The following is a 10,516-nucleotide window of genomic DNA, read 5'->3' on the forward strand; positions in this document are numbered from 1 at the left end:
AATGCCCGTGTGAAAGAGGCCTTAAGGTGTTACTAAACCCAGGAGCCTGCATTCACTATATCTGGTCTCCCACAGTACACAAAACATGGAAATGCAATTATGTTAGTAAATATAAACTGCTAAATACCTTTCCTCATCAGCAGTATATAGCAGTCTTGTGACTTCTATCAGTACCTGGTTAAAGCTTGTGGAGGAGTTTTCATTCGCCTCTCAGGGTACTATGAGGTTGCCGGACCACTGATGCTCTGTCTGGACAGTGCTGATTGGTCCTGTGTTTGATCACATGCACTCTCCAAAGAAAACAAAAACTCTCTAGTAATACACACCAAACTGAGCATGTGCAGAGTGTCTCCAAAGGCTCTGTTCTATCAGCAGATGGAATGGGAACAGTAGAAGAAAGAGGATCAGAGAAAACCGGATCAAACTGCCTTTTTACACAATGTGCAGGATTAATCTCTTAGGTTCCGCGGGGAGTATAACACGCATGCCTTACTGCATATAGAGACTGATTTTACGGTTATGGGTTCAGTAACACTTTAAGTACTTTTACTGAGGACGGGTGGCAGGTGCAGACCCAGCACCATATAAATACGTTGTCCGAATCCCCGATCAGCTAAAAAAGGTGCAGGACCTTCTTGGGTGCAATTGTCACATGTAGAGCAGCCCATGCAAGTGAATGATCTGCCCTACGTGCACAGTGCGAAACATGTGCAAATATAAACCAAAAACGGGAACACACATTCCCAATACACCTAGAGTGAATGGGGCCCCAGGCATTGAGCTTTGTGTGTGACAACACCCATCTACTGCCTAACAATCAAGAATCAAAATTCACAAAGACAATGCAGCATTATTGTTTGAGCTAGGCCCGGTTCACACTGCCGCAACTTTGAAAACGAGATCCCAGGGCCACTTCGGCACTACTTCTTTAAACACTAAGTCCCCTTTTACACTAGTGCGACTTGTCATGTGATTTGGGAATGCAAAATCGCATGTCAAGTCGTTCTCCATTATTTCCAATGAGCCCCATTCATATCTGTGCAGCTTGAAGTTGCACCGACTTCAAAGTAGTCCCTGCACTACTTTTGGCATGATTTTGGTGTGTTTTGTGGAAAAGACATAAGCCCAGTCAAACTCGCATCAAAATCGCTGCAAAAGTCACGGCAAAATCGCAGTAAAATATGGCGACTTTGAAGTCGCACAAGTGTGGAAGGGGCATTAAAGTGTAACTCCACTTTTGTTGAGAAAAAAAAAACATTCCCCTCTGGGTGATCTCTGTACATTACAGGGATTTTAACAAACTGTTGCAGATTTCTACCTTTTGTTAGTCTGAAGTAATCCCTATTTGTGCCTCTGTGCTGAGTGGGTCAAATGGGAGTGGTTTCATAATTATCTATCAGCTGTGGCAGCTGCTGAGCTCTAATGAGGAAAACTGCTGGGCCTGCATCCCTTTGGACGTGTTCCTATTGGGAGTATCCCACCCAAAATTACATTTATGTTGCAGGGGATGCCAGAATTCTGACTTGTATCTTAGTGCAGACTTCTGGGAAAATGGGTGAGCCAATCAAACAAGCAGGAAATGATGTTTCTGGGGTGTGGTCAGTACACATTCTATGTACAGAACAGCTCCAGGTAGCCATATTGCATTTGCAGAAAATTATAACAGCTGCAGATTGAAAAGGAAAGGTATTATTACCAAATATTTTTAATAACATTCAATTACAATATGATTTGTGTCGCAATTGTATACGCTAGATTGTTTTTTTCTTTTTTGCTATTTTTTAAAAACTTTTTAAAAGGACCAGGCCTATTTCTGACACTTTACAAGTTAAAATCATTTTTTGCTAAAAAATTACTTAGAACCCCCAAACATTATTTATTTATTTTTTTTAGCAGAGACCCTAGAGAATAAAATGGAGATCACTGCAATACTTTATGTCACACTGTATTTGCGCAGCAGTCTTACAAACACAATGTTCTTGGAAAAAAAAAAACACGTTTTAATTAAAAAATAAGAAAACAGTAAAGCTAGCCTGTTTTTTTCTATAATGTGAAAGATGATGTTACGTTGAGTAGATACCCAACATGCCCAATGATTCAACATTGTGCACGCTCCTGGAATGGAGACAAATATTGATACTTAAAAATCTCCAATAGCGAGACTTTAACAATTTCTACAGGTTACCATATTAGAGTTACAGAGGGGGTCTAGGGCTAGAGGTATTGCCCTCGCTCTAACGATACCTCACATATGTGGTTTGAATGCCGTTTACATATGTGGTCGCTTTAAATGTATTTTTTTTTTCTTAATTTTACCTTTTGGCCCCTTTCACATGGGCGCACCGCCCGATGAAGTCCGTTCTGCTCAGCGGGGGATCGATCCGCCGATCCCCACTGAGCAGGCGGATGACATCTCCGTCTCCGCTCTGTGTACAGAGAAGGAGCTGTCCCATAGGGATGCATGGAGGATCCGATCAGGTACGCCTCGAAAACTGACAGGTGGATCAGATCAGTTCGCCTGTGTGAAAGGGGCCTTAATTTTATACTTTTACACTGTCCCTTTGAAAAAAATATTTTTGGATTACTTTTATTCCTATTACAAGGAATGTAAACATCCCTTGTAATAAAAATAAGCATGACAGGTCCTCTTTAACCACTTGCCGACTGCCTAACGCCGATCTACGTCGGCAGTCAGCCCCTCACAGGCAAAGTGACGTAGGGCTACGTCACTGGCTTGTGAGGGTCTAGGGAGCGAGCGCGCGCCCCCGGAGGCGCGCTCCCGCGTGGTCACGGACCCCCCCGCGCGTGTGACCAGCGGACCCGATGTCCGCCGGTCACTCGGCGATCGGCGGGGGAGAGGGAGAATGTCAGGCAGCTTGTGTAAACAAGCCACCTGTCATTCTCCTTGCTGTAAAGACACTGATCAAACGGATCTAGTATGTAGATCCGTTGATCAGTGTCCTTACAGCTCAAGCCACAGCCAATCACAGTAGAAAGCACGCCCCTAGGGATACACACAGCCCCTCCCTCCCAAATAAAGTTAACCCCTTCACAACCAGTGTATTTTTACAGTAACAGTGCATATGTATAGCACTGATTACTGTAGTAATGTCACTGGTAACCCCAAAAGTGTCACAAATGTCAGTCAAGGGTCCGATCTGTCCGCCCTAATGTCGCAGTACCGCAAAAAAAAAAAAAAAAAATCGCAGATCGCCGCCATTACGCGTTAAAAAAAAAACAACAAAAATGACAAAAATCTTTCCCTTTGTTAGTAAACGCGATAACTTTTGCGCAAACCAATCAAAATACGCTTTTTGCAATTTTTGTTACCAAACATAGGTAGCATAAAACAAATTGGCCGAAAATTTAAAAAAATTTTGATTTTTACTTTTTTTTTGGGGGGAATTTCATATAAAAAAATGTGAAAAATATTGTTATTTTTGCAAAATTGACGCTCTTTTTTTGTTTATAGCGCGTGATCAAAAAATCGCACAGGTGATCAAATACCACCAAAAGAAAGCTCTGTTTGTGGGAAAAAAAGGACGTCAAATTCGTTTAAGTACAGCATCGCACGACCGCGCAATTGTCCGTTAAAGTCACGCAGTGCCGAATCGCAAAATACCCCCTGGTCAGGAAGGGGGTAAAATCTTCCGGGGCTTAGGTGGCTAATGTGAGATCTGGGGTCAAAAAGACCTCAAATCCCACATCTACACATAGTGGTTAGCACTTTCACCTAGCAGCAAGAGGGTGGCTGGTTCGAATCCCTACCATGACACTACCTGCCTGGAGTTTGCATGTTCTCCCTGTGCCTGCGTGGGTTTCCTCTGGGTACTCCGGTTTCCTCCCACAATTCAAAGACATGCTGGTAGGTTAATTGGATCCTGTATAAAAAGAAATTGTCCCTACTGTGTATGTATGAATGTGAGTTAGGGACCTTAGATTGTAAGCTCCTTGAGGGCAGGGACTGATGTGAATGTGTAATGTATATGTAAAGCGCTGCGTAAATTGACAGCGCTATATAAGAACCTGAAATAAATTGGAAACTGCATTGATGTCCAAAGTTGCATGACAAGTCGCACAAATGTGAATGGAGCCTTAAGGCCCAACTAGGCATAGCAGGAACGCACATTTCCATTCTTCACATTTTTTGTGTGCGTTTGACACGCAGGTGGAACGTTCTGGAAGGTTCAGGTGCCTCCCTGGCACAGGTACAGCGGCCCATTCAAGTAAACAGACTGCCCAGCATGTAAAAACAGGCTTTCAGGAGATGCTAGGTGTGAATGGGGCCTGAAGGTACACTTCAGCATTTGCTGCAATATCCTATATACATGACAGAAAAGCAGACGGCGCTGGGCCCAGCAGCACACAATTAGGCCGGGCAGCTCTGGCTCGGCTCTCCCCGGCGGCCTGTCACGGTCACTGGCACAGCCTGGGAAGAGGCGGCCGGATTTATGAATGGCTGCGGTCACGTGACCGGCCCCCGTCCTATTCACAACTAGTGAGGAGACAGAGCGGCGCTCCCCAGACACAGCCTGCACCATGTCCTCCTCCCCCCCCCCCTCCCAGGACACACAACATCCGACCCCACCCAGACACATCCAGCCGCACACTGTGCACTGGGGACGGGCTCCCCGGGACAATGGCAGGCCGGGTGGGGGAGGGGGAGCGCCTGTGCAGCTTCTCTCTCATAAACACAGCTCGGCTTTTTATGAATGAGAGCTGCAGAATGCAAATGAAGGCCGATGAGCCGAGGAAAGATGGCGGAGGAGGGGGGAGTGTAAACACACACGGCCACTTCCCTGTACTGAGGAGAGAGAGCTCTACCCGCCCATATTAACCCCTTACTCACAATATTCTGTACAAATGAAGACATTTCTGTGGTAAAATTTGTATTTTTACCACAACAGTGAGTGAAGGGTTCAAAGCTTGGCCGCCATTCCTCACCGTCTACAGTCCACGCTTCTAACAAAATGTTCACTATACAAACACATGGAGTCCCTGGGACTCTGCGACTCCCATAAATACAAATTCAAACATAACCACCCTGAATAAAAGATGTGTAGGCCTCATACACACGGACGCAGGAGGATGTACGGCCTAAATTGAAGGGGTATTTCTGCACCCTGGAGACAGCTGCAGTGTACAGCCACCCATAGCAGCGACTGACTGCGCCTGGGTATACGCCATACTTGTGTAAACTCCTATACATGCTCCATGGACTTAAGGCCCGTACACACGATACAAAAATCTGAAGTAAAATAACGATCTGACGATTTTCAGATTGTTATGCTGGCCATACACCTGCCGAAAAATCGTTCGAAAAATCTGTCATTTGGTCCGATCGTCCGTTTTTCGTCCAGTTAATGGGCACAAATAGAAAATCGTTTTCAACTTTTCAGAACCGAAAAATCGAAAGGAACAGTTTTGAAAATCTGCCGACCGAACGATAAACGAATGATAAATTGAAAGGTTAATGCATTTCTCGGCCGACCTGTTTGCAATAGGTATATGTGACAAACTGAATTCATTTATGTCCATTGAACGATTTATCTTTCAAAATTCGGTCATTACATGATGGCACGATCGTCTGCTCTCATGGGCCGATTTTTTGTTTTTCGAAAAGGAGTTCGTCCGATATTTCAGCTAGAGTATGGCCAGCATTAGTATAGTGCTTTTGACAGCCGATTACAAATTTTCAGACGTCAAAAACTGAAGGTTTAAGCTATAAAATTTTTATCATACATGAACACGTCTAATTGGTACGATTTTCATCTGAAAAAAATTGTAAGAGCAAGACTGTGCATGCTCGGAAATGAAAGAACACATACAAAACAACTCAACACATGACATGACTTCTGAAGTTGAATTCTGTCATACGAGAACTTTCATATGAAAGTAACCTCTTCACTTTCCGTATGAGACTGGCATGCAACAAAAAACGGACGTAAATTCGTCTGATAATCTGATTGTGGGTATGTGCTAGGCTTTAGTCCCATGCAAGCACAGCGTACACCAGGATACAGCCAGTCATTACTACGGGTGGCTGTACACTGCATATACGCCTCCTGGGTGCCCGCAAATTACATCATTCCGCCCCATGTGTCTCTGCATCAGGCCCCATTCACACCTGTGAATTGCACTAAGGCACGTTTGTGCATTTTTGGGTATTTTTCATGCAACAGCATAGTGCCCTAAACTCAACAGAAGAAGCTCCCCCAGCTTTTTAGATTTTTTTATTTATTTTTTATTACGCAACAAAACGCACGTTTCCTAGCAGCATTTGAGGTGCCATCAACAATCAGACTGCAAGTGCAATGCATGTTTTCCACTCATTTCTGTGTGTGGTATCAGAATAAAGTGTATGCACAGTCCAAACTTTTTTATGTGGTTTTGGACAAGGTAGGGAAGAATTAAAACCCGTCAGGTTATTTTTTACTGTCTGTGTCCCACTGGGGAACATTCTCTTCACTTCCTGTCCAAGAGATGCAACAAGAAGTGAACAGAATTCCCCTCTCAGGTGTCCCCATTGGAGGATTTCCCCTTACCTCTCGCTCTGTGGACACTAAAGCCTCGTACACACAATCAGATTATCGAGCAATCTTTAGTCCGTCTCATACGAAAATTCCCATATGACAGAATTCAACTTCCGAAGTGATTTCATGTGTTGAATTGTTTTGTATGTGTTCTTTCATTTCTGAGCATGCCTAGTCTTGCTCTTACGATTTTTTTTGGACGAAAACTGTACTAATTAAAAGAGGTTGTAAACCCACATTTTTTTTTCTTTTTCACCCTGCAAGAGAAACACATAATGAGCTAGTATGCACCGCATACTAGCTCATTATCAAATACTTACCTTAGAACGAGCCCCCGCCGTGCCGCCCGCTTACCTCTATGACGGGCGACATGTCCAGTCTCCCTCTTCCGGGATTGCGGCATTCATCCATCTGATTGGCCGGAGCCGCGGTGACGTCGCTCACGCGCACGGGAGCCGACCGTCGCGGCACGGGGCTCTGAAGGAACGACATGTTCCTTCAGAGCGCATGCGCCAGTGATGTCACTGGATGCATGTAAGGTAAATATCTCCTAAACGGTACATGTTTAGGAGATATTTACAGTAGCTATACGTAAGCCTTATCATAGGCTTACCTATAGGTACAAGTGTCAGAGGAGGGTTTACTTCCTCTTTAAACAGAAATCAGACGTTGTGTTGACGTACGATAACATTTTTATAGCGTACACATCCAATTTTTTTGTCCGAAAATTTGTAATCAGCTGTCGAAAGCACTATACTAACCATCCGAAAATCGGATGAAATTTTACTTCCGATTTTTGTACCGTGTGTACGGGCCTTAAGACTTTGGATTTCCCTTTCCTATCAAGGTTACTATTGTCACCAATACAGAGGGGTGAACCTCTCTCTCTTAGGGCTCATTTACATTAGCAGTTGGGGGGCTGGAAAACCATGCTGTTGAGCCACATTTTTACTACCCCTTTAGCTGCAGAGGCAGTGGCCTAGGATGTACACATGCAGATTTGAGATGCTTTGCTTTACAGGCGCAGCAGAAATTATTATATCCCCTGTTGTGACCATTGAATGGGGCTTTGCTGCAACCTCCCCACAAGCGCAAACAACGTGGCTGCAGCATATTAGCCCAGCATTTAGGGGGTTAAAATAGGTAGTAAGGAGGCGATACAACACCTCCCCACCGCCTGTCAAATGCTCTCTGAGGAACAATTAAAACACAGATTGCCCTTCAGAGAGCAACACAAGTGTAGACGAGGCCTAAGTGCTTATTAGCATTTGCGATGTGGTGGAAAGTATAAAACAGGCAGTTGAGCTGCATTTTTACTGCCCCCCAAGAGAGAGTCCCCGTTTGGTTAGAGGAAAAAGAAAACAGAAGGCCACAGACCCTGTCCCTGACATCTGGGCAGGCCCCAATATCTTGCACCCTCTGTGTCTCCCAGAGAAAAAAACAACATGCTAGTGCCCACAATGATGTGTCTGCACATAACACATACACCATCTTTTCACTGGTCAGATCATGCCAAAGAGTGGACATCCATACATATTGGTTTCCAGTTCTTTTTCAACTGATATTTTCATACTATGTTCAGAACAAGTCAAAGGAACACCTCGTATGCTGTCCAGTACAGCTCCAAGACATCCATCCCTTCATGTAGACCATATACTGCTTCATCATTTAGATCTTATTACATTCACCTTCCTGGTATGGGCGCCTTACACCTACCTAGTTTAAGAGGGGGAAAAAAAAAGACCAGAGTTTCCACTTCCTATACAGTTTAGTATACTTCATTTCCATATAAAGGGCTGAAAACGCAGAGAAGTTTGAACGACCATTTAACTTCCAGATGTTCATTCAAGGCCTTCCAAGTTAAGCCTGGTACACACAATGACATTAGCAGACGAATGATCATCCATTTTTTTTTTTTTTTTGTACGCTAATCTCCATATCGAAAAAATAGTGGTTACTAAAATACGAAAGTTCTCGCAAGACAGAATAAAGCTTCGGAAGTGATGTAATGTGCTATATTGTATTTTCGGACAAAAACTGTACTGATTAAAAGAAAAATCGTACGAGAAAAATGTTCATGTTTGTCCCTTCGGATGAAAGTGGTGTACGAATGATCAGATTATCGTACGATCGCTTCAAAAGTGGTATTTTTCTATGACTTTCTGGTCATGAGTACGGGCCTTTAATGAGAAGGCGCTGAAATGGTGTTAGGCAGGCCATAGACGAATCGAATTACGTACGATTTATCGTTCGACAAACGAAAGCGGCACACGTGCACATCATCGAGTGTACCATCAATGTGAGCCGAAAATCGTACGACAAAACACTATTTTTTGTGCCTTTTAACCACATCTCTACCGGACACACTCCCTACTGTTCTGTGTTTTGTTAGGCGAAATCATACAACTCCCCCACTAATGATACGAAATTCGGCCGATTTTCGCAAAAAAACCCAACATGTTGGATATGTGAATTTTTGCTGTCATACGAAAATCGAACGTTTTACATACCACACTAACGATACGAAAATCGTTCGATAACACGAAATTCGAATCATCTATGGCCTGCCTTAGGGTCCTTTCACACGGGCTTTCCGCCCAGCGGACTCCATTTTGCTCAGCAGGGATCAATCCGCCGATCCCCGCTGAGCATGCAGATGACAGGTCTGTCTCTGCTTACTTTTGAAGAGACAGACCTGTCAGAGCCCCGCTCTCCTCTCTGGGAGATCGGATGAAAACGGACCGCCTGTGTTTTCATCCGATCCGATCCTCCAGACAGATGGAAAATAGGGTTTCCATCCGCCTGGATTTCACAGACAGGATCAGATCAGATAGCAGCGGGTGTCAGCGCTGACATCTGCTTCTCCATAGGGCTGCATGGAGCATCCGATCAGGTCTGCCTGAAAAACTGACAGGCGGAACTGATCGGAGAGCCCGTGTGAGAGGAGCCTTACAGCCATTTGTACATAGCATTAGTATGAGGCAGATCCTCCATAGCCGGCACTGCATCTTCTTCATATAAACACCAATAAACGTTATCAAAATTGCTCTGTATACGTCTAACGTTTTACCATTTTTACCATCTAGATAAAGGTCTGGTTCACCCCAGAATCATTCATTCCGGGGCGTTCCTTTGCAGTGCAATTTTTAGATCGCACAAAAAGTAGTGCATATATACTGCTTTTGAAAAATGCGCAACACCAAATCGCTGGGTACTGCAGTACCATGAGATCGGGTGCCCGCAAGTGCACTGCATTTGTGATCTGTGCTTGGAAAAAAATATTGCATACAATGCTTAGTGAATGAGGTGTGTAGCAAAACATGCTAGGGGCGGAGCTATGCGACGTCATTGCGCAATACCTGGAAACCATAAGTTAAGGTAAGGTATTTTTTCCAGATCGCAAAGGCAATGCGGTTTGAATGCAGTGTGGAGAACCTGCCTTTCCCGCACCGCATTCTGGTGTAAACTGTCTATAACTGTACTCTGGATACATCTGGATACGTCGCACTGTTACAATACTTGGTCGTTGGATACAAGTTTAAATATATTTATTACAGAAAACAACAGGGATAATTCTACAAATTCAAGTGTATGTAAACCCTAACAACGAACAACTCGTATTTACCCCCTTTTTGGTTTGTTAAAGAGGAACTTCAGTCTGACAGGGTGGCAATCTACTGGTCGACTTTCGTACAACCCCAGTGCCCCATACATGGATCAAAATTCTGTCAGTCCCCCAGGCATGTATGCCGCCTTTGAGGTGGGAGTGGCTACTTGTCAAAAAAAAATTAAATATGTGGCACTTTCACTTTTGAGTGAAAGTCTGCTTTAAATAAAAACGGGAGGATCATGCACATGGCTGCAAAACATACTGAGTTTTTCTTATCAGTAGTTCCAATCTTTTAACAAAATAAAAAACTGAACAAAGGTGTATAGCTTTCTATGGGCCCATGCACACAGCTGCATAAAGACTTGTGCTGCAG

At 44.0% G+C, this 10,516-nt stretch overlaps 1 protein-coding gene across 1 annotated transcript in view; it reads right to left on the bottom strand.

Annotated features, from left to right (window-relative positions):
* SPRED2 (sprouty related EVH1 domain containing 2) overlaps positions 1-10,516 on the bottom strand; it is a 190,296-nt gene that overhangs the window by 155,319 nt on the left and 24,461 nt on the right. The gene's annotated exons all lie outside the window — the stretch shown is intronic.

This window comes from Pelophylax lessonae, assembly GCF_965119305.1.
Source record: "Pelophylax lessonae genome assembly, chromosome: 3".
Lineage (NCBI taxonomy): Eukaryota > Metazoa > Chordata > Amphibia > Anura > Ranidae > Pelophylax > Pelophylax lessonae.